Below are 23,861 nucleotides of genomic sequence, written 5' to 3'. Positions count from 1 at the left end.
ATTAGCATGCATAAAACGGGGTATTGATGCTAGGGACGAGAGTATTATACTCCCGTTATGTAAATCACTAGTGAGGCCACACCTTGAATACTGTGTACAATTCTGGGCACCGTACTACAAAAAGGATATCCTGGAGCTAGAAAAGGTACAGAGGAGGGCGACCAAACTAATTAAGGGCATGGAGACGATGGAATACAAGGAAAGGCTTGAAAGACTAGGTATGTTTACATTGGAAAAGCGGAGACTAAGAGGGGATATGATCAACATCTACAAATATATAAGGGGACAATACACAGAGCTTGCGCGGGACCTGTTTTTGGTTAGATCAACACAGAGGACTCGTGGACACTCGCTCAGGTTAGAGGAGAGGAGATTTCGCACAATACGTCGTAAAGGCTTTTTCACGGTAAGGACAATACGTGTTTGGAATTCCCTGCCCGAGGGAGTTGTAATGGCGGAATCTGTCAACACCTTTAAGAATGGGTTAGATAAATTCCTAATGGATAAGGATATCCAGGGGTATGGTGCATAGTCATGCATTATAGTTACTATAAATAGGGATAAAATGCAACGGCTGACAGCAGCATCAGTCAGAAATTTTAGTCAAATCATCATGCATAGGAGACTACAAATAGGTTGAACTCGATGGACAATTGTCTTTTTTCAACCTCAGATACTATGTTACTATGTTACTATGTAAATACAAAGTACTACATTTACATATTGGGTATGAAGCTTCCTTTGGAACAACACACACAATACAATAAATGTGTTGACCAATATACTCATACATTGTTCAAGGCAGTCAGTGGTCTGCCCAAAACGTTAACAAATATAGTAGTCTAAAATGTACACATTAAGAATGGGTGAAAAAGTATTAAGGTGCCCTATGTTTAGAACTGGTGTTGTTGGCCATGCAAAACAATTGGATGAGACTTAACATTTATGTTGTTTTTTTCTGCAAAAAATTAATGTTACAAAAATGTGTTGATATGGCCAACATCACATCTGACAATTAACCATCTAAAAATACCTTAACACCATCTGCTTGTTGTTGTTGATTATTGCAAGGATGACTGGTCATTTGTGTCATTTTTTTTTCTTTGTACTAACAGTGGTGCAGATGTAGAAACCTGGAGTAGGCATAAGGAAGTGAAAAACCAGTGATATGTGCAAGGTGATAAAGGCACAAGGCAAACAGCTCCAATATGTACATTAACAGTTGTGTTTATTTTGTACTGCTGCCTTTATCACCTTGCACATATCAGTGTTTTTTCACTTCCTTATGCCTTCTCCAGGTTAATAAATCTACACCACTGTTTTTTTACTTATTTACACGTAATTGTTATGTTTACTCACCAGACAACTGAGGGGATTGTGGATCCTCACTTTGTGGGCTGGCCAAAAGAGCTAGTGGTGGCAGGGCCGACACTGCGGAGATGCGCCGTTGGGGTGGTGATGCTGGTGCTGGAGCTTCAGCCTCAAGACGGCGTCTCTTGGGTGGCCTCGTAGCCACAGTAACCGAGCCCTGTGATGTGCGCCTTAGTGGAGGGGGATTTGCCGCAGAAGAACCTATGTGATAAGATAATCATTAACATTTTGTGTTTCTATGTGTTTGCAGAATATGTGTTTACAGTTAAATCTTACCTGCATTGCCACCATCTGCATCTCTTGGCAGTGTTGGATGTGGCCTGGCTGTACTGCTTCTCTTTCGTACTGTAGAAATATGAAGAATGTCCTTATGAACATACTATTTTGTTGATATGTTTATGCAAATTCCTTATTGTGATGTAAACATATGTGGTACCTGATGAGAAGTTAACTAAACGATGCTTATGCTTTTCTGCCTGACTTCATTGGGTGTGTATACTTTAAATTAGAAAAAAAATTGCAAAATAATCCATACACAAAGGCGCATAATGCAAACAATAATACTACTTAAAACCAAAACGTCGTAGCTTGACACAACCACAATATTGCACGCTAAGGTCCCAATTTTTGATGCTAAGAATAAAACACTAGCCACAAATATCTGCTAAAACTTGGAAACATCACAACCAAATATGCATGAAAAAACACATCAAGCACACAAAGGACAACCCAGAACAACACACAATGGGGGGTCATTCCGAGTTGTTCGCTCGGTAAAAATCTTCGCATCGCAGTGATTTTCCGCTTAATGCGCATGCGCAATGTCTGCACTGCGACTGCGCCAAGTAAATTTGCTATGCAGTTAGGAATTTTACTCACGGCTTTTTCATCGTTCTGGCGATCGTAATGTGATTGACAGGAAATGGGTGTTACTGGGCGGAAACAGGCCGTTTTATGGGCGTGTGGGAAAAAACGCTACCGTTTCCGGAAAAAACGCAGGAGTGGCCGGAGAAACGGAGGAGTGTCTAGCCGAACGCTGGGTGTGTTTGTGACGTCAAACCAGGAACGACAAGCACTGAAATGATCGCAGATGCCGAGTAAGTCTGGAGCTACTCAGAAACTGCTACGAGGTGTGTAATCGCAATATTGCGAATACATCGTTCGCAATTTTAAGATGCTAAGATTCACTCCCAGTAGGCGGTGGCTTAGCATGAGCAAATCTGCTAAAATCCGCTTGCGAGCGAACAACTCGGAATGACCCCCAATAAACATAAATGCTATGAAATGTATAAAAAAAAAACCTTTGAAAAAACATATTCATCACACTTCTTTAAAATACACCTACAAACATTTACTTTTGACATAAAACACCAGAAAAAGGACAAGGCAACCAGAAAAAAAAAAAACTATGCAAAGGATAAAAATATACATAATTGAGAATAACACTACAACATCACCGACACATTAGAAGAATGAACAAACTGACAACCACAATTAGCTACAAGACATTTCAGTCAACTAAGGACAAAGCACAGATGTTTAAATTAAAAAAAAATAAAAATAACTCACCATCCTGCCTTGGCCGATCTGAATCCCGGACATGAGTGGCACCAACCACTTCTGGCGGAATGAGTGCACGCACAGACTCCTCCCAATCACGGTAAGATGCATGGAAGGGGTGTCCACCCCCGTTTGGTGGGCTGATTTAGCCTCCTTGGCCATCTTCGCCTTGACACGGCGCTTTATGTCGTAGAAACGCTTACGACACGTGTCCTCAGTCCGCCTCACCACACCCTCACTATTAACAGCCGCAACGACCTTCCCCCACAGAACACTCTTCCTGCGTGACGACACCGTTGCAGCATCATGGCCAAACAACTGCCGATGATGCCTTATCAGCTCCCGCACCAAAGCCATATTTTCAGCGTAGCTGAATTTTACATTGCGGCCAGTCTTTGTAGTGGTGCGTGGCTGCGGAGCCACAACACCATCACTATCACTGGAGGCCGCAGCAACAACCTCCCCCTCCTCCTCACTAACCTCCTCCACCTCACTAACCTCCTCCACCTCACTCACCTCCTCCACCTCACTCACCTCCTCCCTCTCACTCACCTCCTCCACCACACTCACCTCTGACTGGGACATAATCAGGACAAACAACAAATAACACTGAGAAAAAAACAGTAAACACACTCCTCCACTACCACTACACAAAACACACCAAACACACACACACACACACACACACACACACACACACACACACACACACACACACACACACACAGTCACTCACAAACAATGACAATAGACGTGAAATAAAAAACAATGACAAAAAACTAGGCAGACTTTTAAATAACTACACAACAAGTATGACAAGACTACTTACACACACAGTACAGCACTCAACAATCACAAAGAACCTCCTCAAAACTGCCAAAAACTCCAAACAACTCACCAACTCCTAACACACCTTCCCCTCACCTCTCCACTAGCTAAACCCACGAGGTTCGGACGGTTTGGGGCGTTTTTATAGTAATGTGCTCAGACACTCCTCCATCACGAATCAAACCAATCACGGGCGAGTGACAAAAATGAAACTTAGGAAAAAAACGCGTCCGTGAATGGACAAACACTGCCGTAACCAAAATGTGACGCGGTCGTAAAAAAACCTCATAACATGGCCGCAAAACCACTAAATCGGCCGCATTCTACCTTACAAAACCACGAATGACATCGACATCGGAAAACACGAAAAATACACATACGACAGCTTAGTAAATGAGGTGTAACATTTTCAAAAAGTTGCAAATACACACATTCGATGTCATTCGTGATGAATCTCCCTCCAAATCGGGACTAATGCGAATTTTAGTAAATATACCCCACAGTGTCTAGTTAGACAGTCAATAGATAGACACCATATGTTAGACAGACATTAGGTCGACAGGGTCAAAAGGTCGACAGGGTCAAAAGGTCGACATGAACAAAGTCGACAGGTCAAAAGGTCGACGGGGTCAAAGGTCGACATGAAAATGGTCGACATGAAAAAGATAGACTTTTTTTATGTAACATATTTTTGGACTATTTCATACTTTCTCTATCCATGTCGGCATAGAGTTGGTTATAAACCTTGTGGCGAGCGCAGCGAGCGAAGCGAGCCCCGCGAGGGCATGCCTTTCTTCATTTGGGGGTTACCGTTCCAGGTGACAAAACTATCCACACAAACCACAAAAAAGCAAAAAACATGGGGGTTTATTTACTAATATTCGTGTTTTTGCCGTTTTGGAGGGTGTTTGATCTCGAATGGTATCGGGTGTATTTTACTGCAACTTTTTGAATCCTGATACGGTCATTCACTAAGCTGCCGAGTTTTGCACATTCGTTTTTTCCGATGTCGATGTGATTCGTAATATCAGGCAGTGTTTTACGGGAGTGATGAGTAAAACACTGCCTGACAAAACACAAGGAATCCCGGCCGGATCTGTGAGATCCGTGCAGGGCTTCATTGTGTACCTTAAAAAGTTCATTAAAGTCTTAAAAAAGTCAGAAAAAATTGCGTGGGGTCCCCCCTCCTAAGCATAACCAGCCTCGGGCTCTTTGAGCCGGTCCTGGTTGAAAAAATATGGGGGAAAAAATGACAGGGGTTCCCCCATATTTAATCAACCAGCACCGGGCTCTGCGCCTGGTTCTGGTTCCAAAAATACAGGGGACAAAAAGCGTAGGGGTCCCCCGTATTTTTGAAACCAGCACCGGGCTCCACTAGCTGGGGAGATAATGCCACAGCCGGGGGACACTTTGATATCGGTCCCTGCGGCCGTGCCATTAAAACCCCAACTAGTCACCCATGGTTGACCGAAAGTAACCTCACCGCTGACCGCAAAGTTCCCACCATTGGCTACAATGGAGCGCATAGGCGCAACATTGTATCTGTGCCGTGTGCTGCCCGACAGACACTACAGGAGCACACAGCCAATCAGGAGAGTGCCACGACGTGGCGCTCCCTGATTGGCTGAAGGGACCCTCTTTGACACGAGTCAGGGGGGTCCTGGCAGTCGGTGAAAGGGGTCCCATGTGTAAACATGGGGCCCCTTTCAGTGCGTGGTCGGGTTTCCGTTTTATTATTTTGCCAAGTACGTGGATTATACAAAGAACAGAAGGTACACTGGATTATGTGAGTATAATTTTTTTCACAGGTACCCCTAGGATTCTACATGGAGAAGAGGACCGAGCCTCGTGGGAACATAGGTAAGTATGTGTGTGTGTTGGTGTGCATGTATGTAATAAAGTTGTACTGTCACGGTGTGTGTGTCCTGTTTTTATTGGGGTATTTTTTTAGTAGTAGTACTACAGGTACCAGCGGGCCCGGTTTTCCACCGCATGCTGGTACTTGTGGTTCTCCAAGTACCAGCTTGCGGGGAGGCTTGCTGGGACTTGTAGTACTGCTACTAAAAACAATATTCACATTTTGTAAACAAGGCTATCAGCCCCCCATCCGCCGCCCTTGGATGGGGGGGACAGCCTCAGGCTTCACCCCTGGCCCTTGGGTGGCTGGAGGTGGGGACCCCTTGATTGAAGGGGTCCCCACTCCTCCAGGGTACCCCGGCCAGGGGTGACTAGTTGGGTATGTAATGCCAGGGCCGCAGGGACCAGTATAAAAGTGTCCCCCGGCTGTGGCATTATGTACCTGGCTAGTGGATCCCGGTGCTGGTTTAAAAAATACGGGGGACCCCTACGCTTTTTGTCCCCCGTATTTTTGGAACCAGGACCAGGTGCAGAGCCCGGTGCTGGTTGATTAAATATGGGGGAACCCCTGTCATTTTCCCCCCCATATTTTTCAACCAGGACCGGCTCAAAGAGGAGGGGGATCCCACGCAATTTTTTTTATCACATTTTACACTAAACAGACCCTTTCCCATAGATAACCATGCACAGATCTCACTGATCCGTCATGGTTATCCAAACTCGACTGGAAAAAACAGGTCTATTTTTTTGCTGCATTTTTTAACGAATCGAAAAAAAACAGACCCGCACTTGAGCACTCAGAAACTAACACCCAAATATGAATGAATAGTGAATGCCCGTATTCTATGAATTAACAGCCGCGTTTGACCGATGGTCTATTCATTCATATTTCTGAACGTTGTCATTCAAACCATTACGAATAGTCCAAACACTGCCGAGATTGGTGCTTAGTGAATTCCCAGATTGGGACTTAGAAAAAAACCCCACAAATCGGCCAAACTCGGATTTTTAGTAAATACTGGCCCTGGTGTCTACCTTTTTCATGTCGACCATTTTCATGTTGACCTTTTGACCCTGTCGACCTTTTGACCTCTTGACCTTTTGACCTGTCACCCTTTTTCATGTCGACCTTTTGACCCTGTCTACCTAATGTCTGTCTAACATATGGTGTCTCTCTATTGACTGTCTAACTACACACTATCTATCTTTTATACTGGAACCATTTAAAACTAGAGATGAGCGGGTTCGGTTTCTCTGAATCCGAACCCGCACGAACTTCATGTTTTTTTTCACGGGTCCGAGCGACTCGGATCTTCCCGCCTTGCTCGGTTAACCCGAGCGCGCCCGAACGTCATCATGACGCTGTCGGATTCTCGCGAGACTCGGATTCTATATAAGGAGCCGCGCGTCGCCGCCATTTTCACACGTGCATTGAGATTGATAGGGAGAGGACGTGGCTGGCGTCCTCTCCATTTAGATTAGGAGAGAGAGAGAGAGATTGACCTGAGGCTGATACTGTAGAAGAGAGTGCAGAGTTTAGTGACTGACCACAGTGACCACCAGCAGTGCAGTTGTTTTATTTAATATATCCGTTCTCTGCCTGAAAAAAACGGTACACACAGTGACTCAGTCACATACCATATCTGTGTGCACTGCTCAGCCCAGTGTGCTGCATGCCTGCATCATCTATGTATATATTATATATCTGACTGTGCTCAGCTCACACAGCTTATAATTGTGGGGGAGACTGGGGAGCACTGCAGTGCCAGTTATAGGTTATAGCAGGAGCCAGGAGTACAAGACAGTCACATACCATATCTGTGTGCACTGCTCAGCCCAGTGTGCTGCATCATCTATGTATATATTATATATCTGACTGTGCTCAGCTCACACAGCTTATAATTGTGGGGGAGACTGGGGAGCACTGCAGTGCCAGTTATAGGTTATAGCAGGAGCCAGGAGTACATATTATATTAAAATTAAACAGTGCACACTTTTGCTGCAGGAGTGCCACTGCCAGTGTGACTGACCAGTGACCTGACCACACTGACCACCAGTATAGTTAGTAGTATACTATATTGTGATTGCCTGAAAAAGTTAAACACTCGTCGTGTGACTTCACTTGTGTGGTGTTTTTTTTTTTATTCTATAAAAAACTCATTCTGCTGACAGACAGTGTCCAGCAGGTCCGTCATTATATAATATATATACCTGTACGGCTGCAGTAGTGATATATATATATTTTTTATATCATTATTTATCATCCAGTCGCAGCAGACACAGTACGGTAGTTCACGGCTGTAGCTACCTCTGTGTCGGCACTCGGCAGTCCATCCATAATTGTATACCACCTACCCGTGGTTTTTTTTTCTTTCTTCTTTATACATACATACTACTACATCTCTTTATCAACCAGTCTATATTAGCAGCAGACACAGTACAGTACGGTAGTTCACGGCTGTGGCTACCTCTGTGTCGGCACTCGGCAGTCCGTCCATAATTGTATACCACCTAACCGTGGTTTTTTTTTCTTTCTTCTTTATACATACATACTACGACATCTCTTTATCAACCAGTCTATATTAGCAGCAGACACAGTACAGTACGGTAGTTCACGGCTGTGGCTACCTCTGTGTCGGCACTCGGCAGTCCGTCCATAATTGTATACCACCTAACCGTGGTTTTTTTTCTTTCTTCTTCATACATACATACTACGACATCTCTTTATCAACCAGTCTATATTAGCAGCAGACACAGTACAGTACGGTAGTTCACGGCTGTGGCTACCTCTGTGTCGGCACTCGGCAGTCCGTCCATAATTGTATACCACCTAACCGTGGTTTTTTTTTCTTTCTTCTTTATACATACATACTACGACATCTCTTTATCAACCAGTCTATATTAGCAGCAGACACAGTACAGTACGGTAGTTCACGGCTGTGGCTACCTCTGTGTCGGCACTCGGCAGTCCGTCCATAATTGTATACCACCTAACCGTGGTTTTTTTTTCTTTCTTCTTCATACATACATACTACGACATCTCTTTATCAACCAGTCTATATTAGCAGCAGACACAGTACAGTACGGTAGTTCACGGCTGTGGCTACCTCTGTGTCGGCACTCGGCAGTCCGTCCATAATTGTATACCACCTAACCGTGGTTTTTTTTTCTTTCTTCTTCATACATACATACTACGACATCTCTTTATCAACCAGTCTATATTAGCAGCAGACACAGTACGGTAGTTCACGGCTGTAGCTACCTCTGTGTCGGCACTCGGCAGTCCGTCCATAATTGTATACTAGTATCCATCCATCTCCATTGTTTACCTGAGGTGCCTTTTAGTTGTGCCTATTAAAATATGGAGAACAAAAATGTTGAGGTTCCAAAATTAGGGAAAGATCAGGATCCACTTCCACCTCGTGCTGAAGCTGCTGCCACTAGTCATGGCCGAGACGATGAAATGCCAGCAACGTCGTCTGCCAAGGCCGATGCCCAATGTCATAGTACAGAGCATGTCAAATCCAAAACACCAAATATCAGTAAAAAAAGGACTCCAAAACCTAAAATAAAATTGTCGGAGGAGAAGCGTAAACTTGCCAATATGCCATTTACCACACGGAGTGGCAAGGAACGGCTGAGGCCCTGGCCTATGTTCATGGCTAGTGGTTCAGCTTCACATGAGGATGGAGGCACTCAGCCTCTCGCTAGAAAAATGAAAAGACTCAAGCTGGCAAAAGCAGTAGCACCGCAAAGAACTGTGCGTTCTTCGAAATCCCAAATCCACAAGGAGAGTCCAATTGTGTCGGTTGCGATGCCTGACCTTCCCAACACTGGACGTGAAGAGCATGCGCCTTCCACCATTTGCACGCCCCCTGCAAGTGCTGGAAGGAGCACCCGCAGTCCAGTTCCTGATAGTCAGATTGAAGATGTCAGTGTTGAAGTACACCAGGATGAGGAGGATATGGGTGTTGCTGGCGCTGGGGAGGAAATTGACCAGGAGGATTCTGATGGTGAGGTGGTTTGTTTAAGTCAGGCACCCGGGGAGACACCTGTTGTCCGTGGGAGGAATATGGCCGTTGACATGCCTGGTGAAAATACCAAAAAAATCAGCTCTTCGGTGTGGAACTATTTCAACAGAAATGCGGACAACAGGTGTCAAGCCGTGTGTTCCCTTTGTCAAGCTGTAATAAGTAGGGGTAAGGACGTTAACCACCTCGGAACATCCTCCCTTATACGTCACCTGCAGCGCATTCATAATAAGTCAGTGACAAGTTCAAAAACTTTGGGTGACAGCGGAAGCAGTCCACTGACCAGTAAATCCCTTCCTCTTGTAACCAAGCTCACGCAAACCACCCCACCAACTCCCTCAGTGTCAATTTCCTCCTTCCCCAGGAATGCCAATAGTCCTGCAGGCAATGTCACTGGCAATTCTGACGAGTCCTCTCCTGCCTGGGATTCCTCCGATGCATCCTTGCGTGTAACGCCTACTGCTGCTGGCGCTGCTGTTGTTGCTGCTGGGAGTCGATGGTCATCCCAGAGGGGAAGTCGTAAGCCCACTTGTACTACTTCCAGTAAGCAATTGACTGTTCAACAGTCCTTTGCGAGGAAGATGAAATATCACAGCAGTCATCCTGCTGCAAAGCGGATAACTGAGGCCTTGACAACTATGTTGGTGTTAGACGTGCGTCCGGTATCCGCCGTTAGTTCACAGGGAACTAGACAATTTATTGAGGCAGTGTGCCCCCGTTACCAAATACCATCTAGGTTCCACTTCTCTAGGCAGGCGATACCGAGAATGTACACGGACGTCAGAAAAAGACTCACCAGTGTCCTAAAAAATGCAGTTGTACCCAATGTCCACTTAACCACGGACATGTGGACAAGTGGAGCAGGGCAGGGTCAGGACTATATGACTGTGACAGCCCACTGGGTAGATGTATGGACTCCCGCCGCAAGAACAGCAGCGGCGGCACCAGTAGCAGCATCTCGCAAACGCCAACTCTTTCCTAGGCAGGCTACGCTTTGTATCACCGGTTTCCAGAATACGCACACAGCTGAAAACCTCTTACGGCAACTGAGGAAGATCATCGCGGAATGGCTTACCCCAATTGGACTCTCCTGTGGATTTGTGGCATCGGACAACGCCAGCAATATTGTGTGTGCATTAAATATGGGCAAATTCCAGCACGTCCCATGTTTTGCACATACCTTGAATTTGGTGGTGCAGAATTATTTAAAAAACGACAGGGGCGTGCAAGAGATGCTGTCGGTGGCCAGAAAAATTGCGGGACACTTTCGGCGTACAGGCACCACGTACAGAAGACTGGAGCACCACCAAAAACTACTGAACCTGCCCTGCCATCATCTGAAGCAAGAAGTGGTAACGAGGTGGAATTCAACCCTCTATATGCTTCAGAGGTTGGAGGAGCAGCAAAAGGCCATTCAAGCCTATACAATTGAGCACGATATAGGAGGTGGAATGCACCTGTCTCAAGCGCAGTGGAGAATGATTTCAACGTTGTGCAAGGTTCTGATGCCCTTTGAACTTGCCACACGTGAAGTCAGTTCAGACACTGCCAGCCTGAGTCAGGTCATTCCCCTCATCAGGCTTTTGCAGAAGAAGCAGGAGACATTGAAGGAGGAGCTAACACGGAGCGATTCCGCTAGGCATGTGGGACTTGTGGATGGAGCCCTTAATTCGCTTAACAAGGATTCACGGGTGGTCAATCTGTTGAAATCAGAGCACTACATTTTGGCCACCGTGCTCGATCCTAGATTTAAAGCCTACCTTGGATCTCTCTTTCCGGCAGACACAAGTCTGCTGGGGTTGAAAGACCTGCTGGTGAGAAAATTGTCAAGTCAAGCGGAACGCGACCTGTCAACATCTCCTCCTTCACATTCTCCCGCAACTGGGGGTGCGAGGAAAAGGCTCAGAATTCCGAGCCCACCCGCTGGCGGTGATGCAGGGCAGTCTGGAGCGACTGCTGATGCTGACATCTGGTCCGGACTGAAGGACCTGACAACGATTACGGACATGTCGTCTACTGTCACTGCATATGATTCTCTCACCATTGAAAGAATGGTGGAGGATTATATGAGTGACCGCATCCAAGTAGGCACGTCACACAGTCCATACTTATACTGGCAGGAAAAAGAGGCAATTTGGAGGCCATTGCACAAACTGGCTTTATTCTACCTAAGTTGCCCTCCCACAAGTGTGTACTCCGAAAGAGTGTTTAGTGCCGCCGCTCACCTTGTCAGCAATCGGCGTACGAGGTTACATCCAGAAAATGTGGAGAAGATGATGTTCATTAAAATTAATTATAATCAATTCCTCCGCGGAGACATTGACCAGCAGCAATTGCCTCCACAAAGTACACAGGGAGCTGAGATGGTGGATTCCAGTGGGGACGAATTGATAATCTGTGAGGAGGGGGATGTACACGGTGATATATCGGAGGGTGATGATGAGGTGGACATCTTGCCTCTGTAGAGCCAGTTTGTGCAAGGAGAGATTAATTGCTTCTTTTTTGGGGGGGGTCCAAACCAACCCGTCATATCAGTCACAGTCGTGTGGCAGACCCTGTCACTGAAATGATGGGTTGGTTAAAGTGTGCATGTCCTGTTTTGTTTATACAACATAAGGGTGGGTGGGAGGGCCCAAGGACAATTCCATCTTGCACCTCTTTTTTCTTTTATTTTTCTTTGCGTCATGTGCTGTTTGGGGAGGGTTTTTTGGAAGGGACATCCTGCGTGACACTGCAGTGCCACTCCTAAATTCGCCCGGTGTTTGTGTCGGCCACTAGGGTCGCTAATCTTACTCACACAGTCCGCTACCTCATTGCGCCTCTTTTTTTCTTTGCGTCATGTGCTGATTGGGGAGGGTTTTTTGGAAGGGACATCCTGCGTGACACTGCAGTGCCACTCCTAAATGGGCCCGGTGTTTGTGTCGGCCACTAGGGTCGCTAATCTTACTCACACAGTCAGCTACCTCATTGCGCCTCTTTTTTTCTTTGCGTCATGTGCTGATTGGGGAGGGTTTTTTGGAAGGGACATCCTGCGTGACACTGCAGTGCCACTCCTAAATGGGCCCGGTGTTTGTGTCGGCCACTAGGGTCGCTAATCTTACTCACACAGTCAGCTACCTCATTGCGCCTCTTTTTTTCTTTGCGTCATGTGCTGATTGGGGAGGGTTTTTTGGAAGGGACATCCTGCGTGACACTGCAGTGCCACTCCTAAATGGGCCCGGTGTTTGTGTCGGCCACTAGGGTCGCTAATCTTACTCACACAGTCAGCTACCTCATTGCGCCTCTTTTTTTCTTTGCGTCATGTGCTGATTGGGGAGGGTTTTTTGGAAGGGACATCCTGCGTGACACTGCAGTGCCACTCCTAAATGGGCCCGGTGTTTGTGTCGGCCACTAGGGTCGCTTATCTTACTCACACAGTCAGCTACCTCATTGCGCCTCTTTTTTTCTTTGCGTCATGTGCTGATTGGGGAGGGTTTTTTGGAAGGGACATCCTGCGTGACACTGCAGTGCCACTCCTAGATGGGCCAGGTGTTTGTGTCGGCCACTAGTGTCGCTTAGCTTAGTCATCCAGCGACCTTGGTGCAAATTTTAGGACTAAAAATAATATTGTGAGGTGTGAGGTATTCAGAATAGACTGAAAATGAGTGGAAATTATGGTTTTTGAGGTTAATAATAATATGGGATCAAAATGACTCCCAAATTCTATGATTTAAGCTGTTTTTTAGTGTTTTTTTAAAAAAACACCCGAATCCAAAACACACCCGAATCCGACAAAAAAAATTCGGTGAGGTTTTGCCAAAACGCGGTCGAACCCAAAACACGGCCGCGGAACCGAACCCAAAACCAAAACACAAAACCCGAAAAATTTCAGGCGCTCATCTCTATTTAAAACGCCCCTAGTAGTGGCGCTGCTTACAAATAACACCGCAGTTGTAGGAGTGGTATCTGACATCCTGGCTGTTGCGATCCCAGCGCTCAGTATACCGGCACCGGAATCCCGACAGCCGGCATACCGACAACTTTTCTCCCTCTTGGGGGTCCACAACCCCCCTGGAGGGAGAATAAATAGCGTACCACCGTGTCCGCAGCGTGGCGAGTGCAGTGAGCCCACAAGGGTCTCTCTTGCGCTCGCCCTGCTGCCGGTATGCCGGCGGTTGGGATCCCGGCACCAGTATGCTGGGTGCCGGGGTCCCAACCGTCGTCATAACATACTACACCCAGTTGTAGCACAGCTTACACATAATGCCACAGTAGTAGCGCTACTTACACATAACGACCCCAGTAGTAGCACCGCTTACACATAATGACCCCAGTAGTAGAGCCGCTAACACATAATGACTCCAGTAGTAGCGCCATTTACACATAATGAGCCAAGTAGTAGCGCCGCTTACACATAATAAACCCAGTAGTAGAGCAGCTTACACGTAACGCCCCAGTAGTAGCGCAGCTTACCGTAATGCCCCAGTAGTAGAGCAGCTTACACATAACGCCCCATTAGTAACGCAGCTTACATGTAACGCCCCAGTAGTAGCGCACCTTACATGTAACGCCCCAATAGTAGTGCAGCTTACATGTAACGCCCAAGTAGTAGAGCAGCTTACATGTAACGCCCCTGTAGTAGTGCAGCTTACATGTAACGCCCCAGTATTAGCATAGCTTACATGTAACGCCCACAGAAGTGCAGTTTTATTCACATCCTCCCTCCCCCGCACACATACATAAATACACATACTTACATACACACACACACACACACACACACACACACACACACACACACACACACACACTTTCTCACTTACGCCGGATCTGGAGCAGCATGTCCTCCTCTGTGGCACTGCAGTCTGATGGTCCCATGTTGCTCCACCCCCTCTGCCCGTTCAGCTCCGCCCCCTCCGTCCGTGTAGGCATATGAATGTCTATCTGGAAATACCCAGGATTGTAACAGAATATGTTCTGTTATATATATGCTAATGTATACATTTGTTAATTAAAAAGTAGAGGGGGTATGCTTTTTTATCTTTTCATCAATATGATGGACAAGATAGCTCCCTGTCTGTCACAACCACTTCTATTTTTTTAGATTGGGGCGTGTTACAGGATTGCTGCATGTGTGTCAGTGGAAGCGACTGAACACACAGACACAGACCTAGGAGGCCATGGTCAGACGTAGACACTGCACCTGCCAAAGGGTTGATGTGAGTCTTGATGGTGCGAATTATGGTGGTATCTAAGGATGCACCAATCATAATTAGAGATGTGTGGTTCAGTTCTCTAGAAATCCGAATCCACACAAATTCTATGGACCAGAACTGAACCAAAGCCTGATCCAGGTCTCCCAAGGAGATTCGATCCGAACCAAGTTCCGGTTTGGATCTTCACATGGTTCGGAATTCTGACTTTTAATCCAAATTTTGGGGTTTGAAACGCAAAAATTACATGATTTTACTTGTTTAATAGATTTTTAGCAATGATTATAGATTTTTTTTAACCTATTTTAAACCAAACCGAAATCCAAAACACGAGGGTGAAATTAGAACCAAAACACGGGGGTCCGCGCACATTAATCGCAACACTGCATGTACAGATGCTGCAAGTGGGTGTCTCAGTCCTTGCACATTCGACAGCACAAATATACACCATGGATTGAGTTTGTAGCAGAATTTGCATAAAGCCGCAGACAGGCTGCCACCAATAGGTGCGGCTGTGTGCGCTTCTGCATCCACCTCTGAATCAGGCCCATAGGGGGTCATTCTGAGTTGATTGTAGCTGTGCTAAATTTAGCACAGCTACAATCATCTTCCCAGACATGCGGGGGGACGCACCGCATGTCAGTCCGCCCCCCCCGCACAAGTATAAAAGCATCGCACAGTGGCGATGCTTTTGTACTTAAAGAGTAACTCCCGGCCAGCGCAGCTCCTGCGGCTGGCCGGAAGTTACCCGTCGCTGCCCCGGGTCGCACGGTCCGGCCACGCCTGCATTGGCCGGACTGCGCCCCGAAAAGTGGCGGCTAAACGGCGCCGTGCCGCACCCTCCTGCCCAGTGACAGCCTCTACCTGTCAATCAGGCAGAGGCGATCGCTAGGTAACGACGGCGTTCGGCCGTCTGGCATGCAGTTCCGACCCGATCGCTGCACTGCGAACAACTGCAGCATGCGATCGGGTCAGAATTACCCGTATCTCTACTGCATCCGGAGATTTGCAACTCTCCCAAAAATATTGTCAGAATAAATGTTGCGCTTTCGCACTGTATTACACTTCCTGCTTAACATTCTTCCCTAAGTACTTGTTATGACATAAAACCATACATTGAGCAAACCTTCCAACTCGATTGCAGTGCAGATCGGAAAAGGATTCTATGCCTGCGAGCCATGTCCCCATTTTGTCACGCAGGGGGCATGCCAGGTGCTCTGGGAGCTCTTGGACATGCCCCAGGCGCCTCCCTCCTGTGCTTACTAAGCAGAACAGCAGGTGAGAGGAGTCCTCCCACACCTTCCACCACGGGACACCGCAGCCTGCCGGTGAGATGGCGGGGCAACGCCCGAAAAGTGGGACTGTCCCGACAAAGATGGGATGGTTAAGAGGTATGCATTAAGTACAGGGTGATTCAAAAGTCACAGTCCACCCTTTTGTTTCAAAAACTGTGCAGGAAATTAGAAAACTGAATGCTACAGTAAGGTATGGGTGAGGTGGGCTATCTTTTAGGGTATGTACCGAACATGGGCACCACCTTGGAATCGGCCATCTTGAATCTAAGTCAGTTTTCCCATTTCCAGCACAATTTTTGAAACAAAAGGGTGTACTGCGACTTTTGAATCACCCTGTATATTTAAATAGCTATAACATAGGTGAGCTTTAGATATCCCTTTCTATTTTTGTGAATAGAAGTTTAAACTTCATAACATTTTAAAATCTGTGGCTGCAGAAATGGAAAACAGTTTAAAACATCCATATATAATGTAACTAGTGTTAGAATGACCTGCATTGAATGACTGAGCTCTTCTAATTGATGAACAGCTAATTAAATGCAGAACAAAGTGCACCTCTCACTATGCAGTTACTATGCAGTATGGCGAGGGCAGGGTGCTCTGAACTGTTCCAGCTCATTAACAGCATGAGGAAGGGCTCAGGAAAAAAGGCACTTTCAATACTTGCAGGGATCTGCTAAATTGTGTTCCTGTGCCCAATTACTCAGACATTACATCATACATGCAGGCAACTCTTTGGTTCCCAGAGTCATCATCACATTTATTATCAAATGGATATCACAGGACCAGGTTGGCAGAGCACCAGTAGGTGAAGTCAGATAACCTTCCTGTGAATAAGTTACTTATTTCCTGTTACAATACTGACTAATGCAAATGTATGCTGTTAGGTGTATTGCTTATACTATTGTGTTTTTGATTTAGTTGCTATGGTCACTGTTCCATTGGAGTCCATGAATGTATGATTTTTTTCTTCGTCAAGCTATTGATATTCGAAAGGATGTAGAGACCCAGAGGCATTTTAAGAGAGGAGAGACCCCCAGTGCAGGCTATGTATGGGCCCCCTCCTCTCTGGCAGTACAGTAGACTCTGGCTTTGTGCCACAGCCTACAGCACATGTTCAGGTCTCCAGGAACATAGCGTCCGTTCCTTGTTCCCGAGGGACATTTCTATTGTTCATGGGCAAATCACCAGGTAAATGGCCACCACACCATTTTCCCGGTGATTTCTGTCAGCTGCGCTGGCCGATGTGGGACTCCGGAGGGATCAGTATAATTATATGGGTGCAGTGTGGGCCCACCTGGACCCAGTTCCCCGTGTGCACCGCACACCTTGCACTCATTATAGATACACCAATGTGGACATCCCTTTTAAATACTTTGTTTGGCCATTTAAGTCTCACCCATTGTTAGCAGGTTCTTAAAATCAAGTAGCCATGTAGTCTCCATTGCCAAACATTAGCACTTTGTCAGAACCTCTCTTGAATTCTCTTCTCCACCCCTCAGTGCCTAGGTGGTGTCGCTGGTGCTGATGTAGAAGGTGTGCTGGCTTGGCTCTTCTCTGTTGAAGCAGATGGGTCAGATAAATGAGACTATAGGACAACACCACTTTTCAGTTTTAGAAGTTATAGTAAATCCACCCGCTGGTCTCTGAGGGCACTTGGTCATGTATTAATTGCAGTTGTCACAGAGTTGGCTAACCAATAATCATTTATGCTGGTGATACTGGCCTAGATGCATCAATAGTTAACTTAGAGCTTTGCTGGGTTGTTAAACTGTCTTCCCCATGCAGAGGCGCTGAAGGCTGGTCTTATTGTTGGCAGCAGTCTTTTTCTTGCATTAAATAAGCCTTGTGGCTGGCACAAAAAATAATTTTTGCTGGCAGTAAGAATCATCGCTTTTTGATAAATATGCATCAGAGAAGGGATGTAATGGCTGCAGAGGGATTTCTGCTTCTTTAATGTCAAACTTAGTAGTCGGTAGTGAAGTGTCACTGAGATATGCCTAATATCAATTTGTGGAGCACTTTATGAAGATCACTATAAGCTGTTACAGAAATGCTGTACCTGACAAATTCATTTAGCAAGTCTACAGTTGTACTTTGCTACCTTTTAACTCCATGGTTGCTGTATTAACTCATTACTCTTTAGAGAGAAATGGCAGCATCTTACCCATTGTCTCTGATATCGACCCAGTTGTGCCTCAAGTAGAATAAATATTTTTTCAGATCCTCTGGAACCATTACTTTATGCATGCAAATTGATTCCAATATATGCTTGTGTATATGCGACAATGGTAAATCTGTATACTTACTTTCCAACCTCCTGATATCAAGCTCTGTCTTTTTATTACAAAGCACTGGAGAAGTACCAAGCCTTGGAGAGAGTTAAAGAGAAGTTGCCCAAAGCGCCCAATCAGATTCTAACTTCCACTTCAAAGACTGTGCTAGATAAATGAAAATGAAAATGAAAAGGTGATTATATGCAACTTATCCACTTTATCTCTCCAAGGCTTCTAACATCGCCCCCGAGTTGTGCAGCTATACTACGGCTAATGCTACGTTCCCTGCAATTATTTCCCAAGTCTCAGGGATAAAATGTTTTCACTAATAAGCCACAATTGCAGGCATATGCAAATTTGCAACTATAAAAACATACTCTGTCTTCATGACGGATTACTGGCTCATATCAAACAGAAATGCCTGGGATGATGAGGCATAAGAGAAGGAATGAATAGAGGGTATGCAATTAGCATCCTGGCGGTTAGGTTGCCGACATCCCAAAGGTAAGTATCGGAGTTTGCCTTGGGGATAGAGCCCTGGGGGAGGGGTTAGGATTAGGCACTTGTAGGTGTGTGCGGGAGGGGGGGGGGGTACTGTAGCCTTCCAATACGGCATATTTCGCAAAACAGGATATAGCACAGCTGAATGTTAAGAGATATAGGTGGTCATTCCGAGTTGATCGCTAGCTAAATATGTTTGCTGCACTGCGATCAAGTAAAAAAAGGCTCTTCTGCGCATGCGCATGCGGCGCAGTGCGCACGCTTGATGCACTTTCACAACGGCCGATGTATTTTTACACAAAGTCTTAGCGAAGCTTTTCAGTCGCAATGGCCGCCGCAGATTGACATGAAGTGGGCGTTTCTGGGTGTCAACTGACCGTTTTCAGGGAGTGCTCGAAAAAATGCAGGCGTGCCAGGAAAAACACAGGCGTGGCTGGGTGTGTTTGTGACGTCAAATCCGGAACTGAACAGTCTGAAGTGATCGCAAGCGCTGAGTAGGTCTGGAGCTACTCTAAAACTGCACAATTGTTTTTTGTAGCCGCTCTGCGATCCTTTCGTTCGCACTTCTGCTAAGCTAAAATACACTCCCAGAGGGCGGCGGCTTAGCGTTTGCATGACTGCTAAAACTGCTAGCGAGCGATCAACTCCGAATGACCCCCATAAAATGGGATGTTATATAAAATGGTTTACATCTCAATTTAACAAATTGTATAGTATACTAGAGATGTGCGCCAACCTGAATCTTCGGTTTTTGGTTTTGGTTTTGAATCTGTATCTCCTTCGTGTTTTGCATCTGTATTGGTTTTGCCACAACCGCCCTTGTGGGTTTTGTATTTGTATTTTTTTTTTTAGAAAAAAATCATAAAAAACAGCTAAAATCACATAATTTTGGTCAGTTTTTGTTGCTACAGTATTATTAACCTCAATAACATTCATTTCCACTCATTGCCAGTCAATTTTGACCACCTCACAGGTCAAAATATTGTTTTCATCCATTTTAGGGCAAAGGCTGGAGCGAGCTGGCTAATTACTAACTGACAGAGCAGCGGCACAAATACATGGCAGTTAATGGCACATCTATGAAACATTGTCACACAGTAATGCAGAAATTAAAGTGGTGCAAGATGGAATTGTCCTTGGGCCCTTCCTCCCACCCTTATGTTGGATGTTAAAAAGGGCATGCACAGTTTAACAAACCAAGCGCTTCAGTGACACGGGCTGACACTTTTGTGACTGAAGTGCTTGTTTTGTTTGGGTCCCCACAAAATAGTTTTGTGGAAGGACTACAGCTGGTCACTAATGAGGAGTTTGATGATGAGGGTATTAATTACATTATAATCTTGTAAAATACATTTCATAAATTTGCCACAAATGACGTAACATGGAGGAGGTGCCCAGATGGCTAACGTCCCTACCTCTACTAACTTTGGCCTCACAAATGGAGCAAATGCCTTCACAATCATTGTCAGGATTTGTCAAAAAATGATTCCACACCCAATAGGTGGCTTATTTGGTCTTATAGCCTTCTTTTTATCACAGGCAAGAACTGAAGCCACTGGTGGCTGACTTACACACAAAGGATAGCAGATAGCGGCCAGCGGGGGGTGCAGGCAACAGAGTGTAGGTGGTGCAGGTAGCAGGTGGGGTAGCTGTGGCCATGCCCTCAGGCCGCAGTGCCCCAGGTGCCTGCCCTGCTAGCCTACACCTTAAACCGGTACTGGTCACACAATACGTGTATAAGTATGAAAAAATATACACAGTACTTGTGAAAATAAAATAAAAATCATATAGTACACTGGGGTACAGTACAAAAAAACCCCAACTTTTTTTAGAATTATATTTTAGGCTTTTTAGCTTTTATTATTTTAATTTTACACTGGGACAGAGCCCCTGGTTGGACGGACAGATCACCCATAGGTGGACAGAGCACCCCTTGTCAGATACACTAGACAACAGACAGAGAACCCCTGGATTGATACTAATAGGACACACCAGCCCCTGGATATGCACACAGTATACTGGGTTTTAACACTGGGGCAGAGCCCCTGGTTATATGGATAATTATATATGGACAGATCGCCCCTGGTCAGATATACCAGACGACAGATAGAGCACCTCTGGACTGATACTGATAGGACACACCAGCTGCCGGAAATATACACAGTATACTGGGTTTTAACACTGGGGCAGAGCCCCTGGATGTATATGGACAAATCACCCCTTGTCAGATACACCCCCAGATGACAGAGCACCCCTGGACTGATACACCATCCCTACAGCAGCCACCAGCCCCACGCCACACAACCCAGCACTGAGACGGACACGTCTGTTCAGTGCACTCTCCACAGCTGGAGTGAAAAGGGCGCCGAACACCGGGACCTTTATAGAATCCAAAACCCTGTGAGAATCCGGCAGCGGGATGATGAAGTTGTGCCTCGTTTTGGGATCCGAGTCTGGAGAGAAACCCCAAATCGGATTGCAAAGTTCGGTTGGGTCTGGTTCTCGAAGAACCTGACCCGCTCATCTCTAAAGTATACAATTTTTATAACCAGAATAGAAAGTTTGATAACAAAGATATCAATTACCCAATAGGATCTCTCCCAGCACTACCCGCAGTGCGTGCGTCACTCAACGTATGTGCAGAAGGACTGAGAGCTGTCCTTTGCAAGTTTCTTCAAGCATACGCCATTAATAAATGCCATTATGTTTGCGATGACTGGCGGGATGGGCGATGCTTGATGCATCCCACCCATAATCCCAATACAACAAAATCAGGAATTTGTCATCTGGCAACATGACAGGTCTAGAAATAGAGGATTTTAGCCAATCTTAAAAGGATGTTCAGCCGAGATTACAATAGAGCTACTTCTTTTCAATTGTACTAGTAAGATTTGTGCAACTCAAAATAAATATGTAAATGTACTTTTATCCGGCACATATTTTATGCCTACATTTTTAACCGCGAATACATCCAGCTGTAAATGAGCCTCTCTAAGAGTTATCTTAATGCAAAATGTATTGCCCTTTACGCTCTCTGTCCCCAGTGGATAACCTGATGTACAATATTGTGAAGATGCTATATCTACATGAAATCCACAGAATTTAGTCTGGCGTTGTTCTTATTTTGTTTCAGAGTGAATTAACTTATTCTTGCATATTATACTGTAATACAGGAAAATGACAAGATATCTCAGCAAAACACATATTTGAAATATATAACGTAATGCAGACTTTGGTTCCCAGCTGCTTTCTCATGGTATTATATATAATCACTTCAATGTTATGCTGGTACAGAACTTTGAAATTAACACAGTACACTGTGATAAATGGATGCTAAAAGAATAAAAAATTTCAAATTATTCATGACAATTTATTGCCAAAATAGCCAGCCTGAATGCATGATGAATGTGTTTTTCTAATGTCTTAGCTCAGGGCGACATCTAGACCGTTTGCAATACTAACAGCGATTCTCATGACATCTGTGAAACTTGGCCAACACACTGCTGTCTTGTTGTAACATATGCATGTACGAAAATAGGCAACATGACATAAAAAAGGGGAGACTGCTGTTGATAATGGCCCAACAGATCTGTTAGGATTGTTTGCTTTTCTGTATATAGAAAGTAAATGCTATCTTGAAACACTAACATGTGTATAAACTTTACAGTTCTTGCATGAATTCTAAATATTTTAAATGGAACTTAACCTCCGGGGTGGAAATCATTTTCCCATGCACTGCTAATTTCTTGTTTAGCTCAGTTGGGTCCAGGGCTGTCTCATTGTAAAGGCCCCCCGATACACTAATATGATTTGGGGCCTAATTCAGATCTGATCGCATCAGCAAATTTGTTAGCTAATGGGCAAAACCATGTGCACTGCAGGTGGGGCAGATATAACATGTACAGAGAGAGTTAGATTTGAGTGGGTTATATTGTTTCTGCGCAGGGTAAATACTGGCTGCTTTATTTTTACACTGCAATTTAGATTTCAGTTTGAACACACCCCACCCAAATCTAACTGTCTCTGCACATGTTATATCTGCCACACCTGCAGTGCACATGATTTTGCCCATTAGCTTACAAATTTGCTGCTGCGATCAGATCTGAAATAGACCCTTGGCCCTTCCTACACAATTTCGACCCATCAGGTCCGATGTGAGGTCCTGTGCGCATCGTATCGTATCCGGAAATTGTCACTGCTGCACCAAGGATACATCATATCTTGGAGCAGTGAATGGAATCGTATGAAAAACATTGTATGCAAAATGACCGCATACATTGTATGCGATATAGCCGCCGCCGGGCTGCATGCGATACCTCGTCTCAATGTATGGCCACCTAAAGACTCTTCAAAAACAACACACAGGAGCCTCTAGTACAGGCATTCCCAACGTCGGTCCTCAAGGCACACTAGCAGTGCAGGTTTTGGTGATATCCAGGTTTCAGCACAGATGGTTAAATCAAAATAACTGAGCTACTAATTAAGTCACCTGTGCTCAAGCATGGATATCATTAAAACCTGGACTGTTAGGGGTATATTTACTAAAGTTCTGGTTTTTAAAAGTTGAGATGTTACCCATAGCAACCAATCAGATTTTACTTAACATTCATCTTCACATTCTAGAAGATAGTAGCTAGAATCTGATTGGTAACTATCATACCCTCCAACATGATCCATTCCATTAGGTACAAAATGCTCTGTTCCTTGACTTTCTTTCCAGTGGCGGCTCCAGAGGTAAGGCTCCAGCATAGTCCAAAATTCAGATAGAGGAGCCACACCAACTGCCACCCCAAACTGCCAACCATTGCCTGCCGGGACTTATTGGCAGTTTGTGTGGCTCCCCTATTTGAATTTTGGACTGCAGCCCCACCTCTACAACTGCCACTGGCAAGGAAATCCAACAGAACATTTTGTACCAAATGGAATGGGTCATGTTGGAGAATATGATTA

The sequence above is a fragment of the Pseudophryne corroboree genome, chromosome 4, assembly GCF_028390025.1.
Source record: "Pseudophryne corroboree isolate aPseCor3 chromosome 4, aPseCor3.hap2, whole genome shotgun sequence".
Taxonomy (NCBI): domain Eukaryota; kingdom Metazoa; phylum Chordata; class Amphibia; order Anura; family Myobatrachidae; genus Pseudophryne; species Pseudophryne corroboree.
The sequence above is the reverse complement of the archived record's forward strand: the minus strand, read 5'-3'. Positions refer to the sequence as shown.